Here is a 4,457-nt window from a genome sequence, read left to right as displayed (position 1 = left end):
TATCTTTTCAAAATTGATTTTCAAAATTTGTTTCAACTAACTAATTAACTTTTTGTTTGTTTCTTATCTCTTTCAAAACTACCTAACTAACTCTCTCTCTCTCTAATTTTCAAAAATCTCTTCCCTCTTTTTCAAAAATTCTTTTTAATTAATTAATTGTTTCAATTTTTAATTTTAATTTGCTTTCATTCCTAATTTTCGAAAATCACTAACCCCTTTTCAAAATTTTATTTTCGAAAACTTCTCTGTCTCTCATCTTCTTCTATTTATTTATTCATTTACTAACACTTCTCTTCATCTCAATTCACTGCCCTTATCCTCACCCTTGTGTTTGGATTATCCATTCTTCTTCACTCTTATTCCCTTTCTTATTCTACTAACAACAAGGGAACCTCTATACTGTGATAAAAAGGATCCCTATTATTATTATTTTTCTGTTCCCTCTTTTACATATGAGCAGGAGCAAGGACAAGAACATTCTTGTTGAAGCAGACCCTGAACCTGAAAGAACTCTGAAGAGGAAACTAAGAGAAGCTAAAATACAACCTCAGAGATAACTTTACAGAAATTTTCAAACAGGAAGAGGAGATGGCAGCCAAAATTATAATAATGCAAGGAGGATGCTTGGTGACTTTACTGCACCTAATTCCAATTTACATGGAAGAAGCATCTCCATCCCTACCATTGGAGCAAACAATTTTGAGCTGAAACCTCAATTAGTTTCTCTGATGCAACAAAACTGCAAGTTTCATGGACTTCCATCTGAAGATCCTTTTCAGTTCTTAACTGAATTCTTGCAGATCTGTGATACTGTTAAGACTAATGGAGTAGATCCTGAAGTCTACAGGCTCATTCTTTTCCCGTTTGCTGTAAGAGACAGAGCTAGAGTATGGTTGGACTCTCAACCCAAAGATAGCCTGAACTCTTGGGATAAGCTGGTCACGGCTTTCTTAGCCAAGTTCTTTCCTCCTCAAAAGCTGAGTAAGCTTAGAGTGGATGTTCAAACCTTCAGACAGAAGGAAGGTGAATCCCTCTATGAAGCTTGGGAGAGATACAAGCAACTGACCAAAAAGTGTCCTTCTGACATGCTTTCAGAATGGAGCATCATGGATATATTCTATGATGGTCTGTCTGAATTAGCTAAGATGTCATTAGATACTTCTGCAGGTGGATCCATTCACCTAAAGAAAACACCTGCAGAAGCTCAAGAACTCATTGACATGGTTGCTAATAACCAGTTCATGTACACTTCTGAGAGGAATCTTGTGAGTAATGGGACACCTCAGAAGAAGGGAGTTCTTGAAACTGATACTCTGAATGCCATATTGGCCTAGAATAAAATATTGACTTAGCAATTCAATATGATTTCTCAGAGTCTGAATGGAATGCAAGCTGCATCCAACAGTACTCAAGAGGCATCTTCTGAAGAAGAAGCTTATGATCCTGAGGACCCTACAATAGCAGAGGTGAATTACATGGGTGAACCATATGAAAACACCTATAATCCCTCATAGAGAAATCACCCAAATCTCTCATGGAAGGATCAACAAAAGCCTCAACAAGGCTTTAATAATGGTGGAAGAAACAGGTTTAGCAATAGCAAGCCTTTTCCATCATCCACTCAGCAACAGATAGAGAACTCTGAACAAAATACCTTTAATTTAGCAAACTTAGTCTCTGATCTATCTAAGGCCACTGTGAGTTTCATGAATAAAACAAGATCCTCCATTAGAAATTTGGAAGCACAAGTGGGCTAGCTGAGTAAAAGAATCACTGAAACCCCTCCTAGTACTCTCCCAAGCAATACAGAAGAAAATCCAAAAGGAGAGTGCAAGGCCATTGACATAGTCACCATGACCGAACCTGTAAGGCAGGTTAAGGACATGAATCCCAGTGAGGAAGACCTCCTGGGACGTCCAGTGTTCAATAAGGAGTTTCCCTCTGAGGAACTAAAGGAATCTGAGGCTCATCTAGAGACCATAGAGATTCCATTGAACCTCCTTACGCCTTTCATGAGCTCTGATGAGTATTCTTCTTCTGAAGAGAATGAGGATGTTACTGAAGAGCAAGTTGCCAAGTTCCTTGGTGCAATCATGAAGCTGAATGCCAATTTATTTGGTAATGAGACTTGGGAGATGAACCTCCCCTGTTCACCAATGAACTAAATGCATTGGATCAACTGAGATTGCCTCAGAAGAAATAGGATCCTAGAAAGTTCCTAATACCTTGTACCATAGGCACCATGACCTTTGAGAAGGCTCTATGTGACCTTGGGTCAGGAATAAACCTCATGCCACTCTCTGTAATGGAGAAACTGGGAATCTTTGAGGTGCAAGCTGCTAGAATCTCATTAGAGATGGCAGACAATTCCATAAAACAGGCTTATGGACAAGTAGAGGACATGTTAGTAAAGGTTGAAGACCTTTACATCCCTGCTAATTTCATAATCCTAGATACTGGGAAGGATAAGGATGAATCCATCATCCTTGGAAGACCCTTCCTAGCCACAGCAAGAGCTATGATAGATGTTAACAGTGGTGAATTAGTCCTTCAATTGAATGGGGACTCCCTTGTGTTTACAACTCAAGGTTATCCTTCTGTAAACATGGAAAAGAGGCACAGTAAGCTTCTCTCAAAACAGAGTCAACCAGAGCCCCACAGTCAAACTCTAAGTTTCGTGTTGGGAGGCCACACACTACAAGAAAATAGCCCTATTGCCATGCTTTTAAAGCGTGGCGAAAAGTTGAAAAAGGGTGGCGATAGCTTTTCGCCACGCTTTTTGAGCTACCGCCACGCTTTTGAAAGGGTGGCCTATCAAAGGGTGGCGGTTGCTCTATCGCCACGCTTTTGGTGACCTATCACCACGTTTTATTATTTGCCACGCTTTCGCAGATTGCCCCGCTTAAAAAGCGTGGCCATATGCGAGAGATACAGCCACGCTTTTAAAGCATGGCCATAGAGAGATACGGCCACGCTTTAGCAGGAGATACGGCCACGCTTTTAAAGCATGGCGATAGCGGGAGATACGGCCACGCTTTTAAAGCGTGGCGATAGAGAGATACAGCCACGCTTTAAAAGCGTGGCGATAGCCTTGTCAAATTTTAAAAAAAAAAATCTTTTTTTTTATTTTCAATCTTTTTTTATTACCAAACCTATAAATATAGTATGCAATTTTTATTACAAGATAAATTAAACAGTAATTAGTGACAATTTTTGGTATAATTATTTTATACATTAATCCTTATACAAAACTTTCCAGGTTTTTTCAGTAACAAAAAACCCTTCAACCTCCTATCCAGCCGAAATTCACTAACTAAGCAAAACGCATGTATAATTACAAAAGCAATGAAAAATTAATAGCAGTTCTGGGGTCTCAAGATCACATCAAGGTCCCTCATTTTCTGTATTTTATATTTTTCTTACAACCTTGTGCCCAACAAGTACATAACCGAGCTCAATATCCCCCTCTCAGAATGATTCCCAGCAATGTTTGGTGGAGCTGAAAAAAATAACACCAACATCAACAAAATGATTTCATTTCCTTTTCACAGAACATAATAATGAAAATGCTAACAATCACCGACCAAAGACATAACAATGAAGAAACAAGGAATAACCCCATTAGCAAGCAAGCTCAGTGCTTTTTTTCCTTTTGCAAAAAAGAAACAAAAAAAAGGCAAAAGGAACTATTGAATTACCATGCAAAAGGGAGAAAGAAATCTAACCAATTGGCAATGCAGGATGCAATGCAAGTAGGTAGAGATCAAATTTCAGGAAACAATTTAAGCGGAAATTAGGTATACTCGTCATGTTAATACGAGAAGGTTCCAAAACTCGACAGACAGAATCAGAATTACCTCTTGAATGGTTTTCTTTAGATCAAAAGTATCTTTCACTCGAGCATCCAAGATGGCCCATGTATCATGGAAGTCTAACAAGAAACAAACGAAAGATGTATTAAGAAATGTCTTCACTTGTTACAACACCACATCAGAGCCACAAACAACTTGTTATCCATCTAAATATAAGATACTATATTGATGCAGTGAGGTGGGGTGGGGCATAAAAAAATAAATTCCATTGTTTTCCCCCTTATTACATACTTTATCAAGATACTACTCAAATTCATTGCCATGAGAAAATTGGCTACTATAACAGGCTCAGTTCAAGAAAATAAGGAGAGTTTGAGAGAATGGACAATTGAACCCAGTTAATATTTTCTCATCCACCAGCATTGCCCTCTGCTTAAAACTAGTTGGAACATTCACTGGTTGACCCTGTAATGCAAGATTTATATATATATATATATATATATATATATATATATATATATATATATATATATATATATATATATATATATATATATATATATTGAAAAAAACTCAAAATCTGCATGCAAGATATATATCCAATGCCTAATAATACTTCAAAGCAAACAAAACATCATCCGATGT

General features: G+C 37.7%; 1 long non-coding RNA gene and 1 other non-coding gene across 2 annotated transcripts; both read right to left on the bottom strand.

The window, feature by feature from the left end:
• Positions 1-983: 983 nt before the first annotated feature.
• Positions 984-1,091, bottom strand: LOC112752379 (small nucleolar RNA R71). Its single transcript, XR_003176818.1, has one exon. It is a non-coding gene; the product is annotated as a small nucleolar RNA R71 (small nucleolar RNA).
• A 2,109-nt stretch (positions 1,092-3,200) lies between these two features.
• Positions 3,201-3,932, bottom strand: LOC140179510 (uncharacterized). The gene is made up of 2 exons (XR_011872994.1): positions 3,858-3,932; positions 3,201-3,499 (listed from the first exon to the last, which is right to left on the bottom strand). It is a non-coding gene; the product is annotated as an uncharacterized lncRNA (long non-coding RNA).
• Positions 3,933-4,457: the final 525 nt, after the last annotated feature.

This window comes from Arachis hypogaea, chromosome 15 (genome assembly GCF_003086295.3).
Source record: "Arachis hypogaea cultivar Tifrunner chromosome 15, arahy.Tifrunner.gnm2.J5K5, whole genome shotgun sequence".
Taxonomy (NCBI): Eukaryota; Viridiplantae; Streptophyta; class Magnoliopsida; order Fabales; family Fabaceae; genus Arachis; species Arachis hypogaea.
Note: the sequence above shows the minus strand (reverse complement) of the source record. Positions and strands in the feature narration are given on the sequence as shown.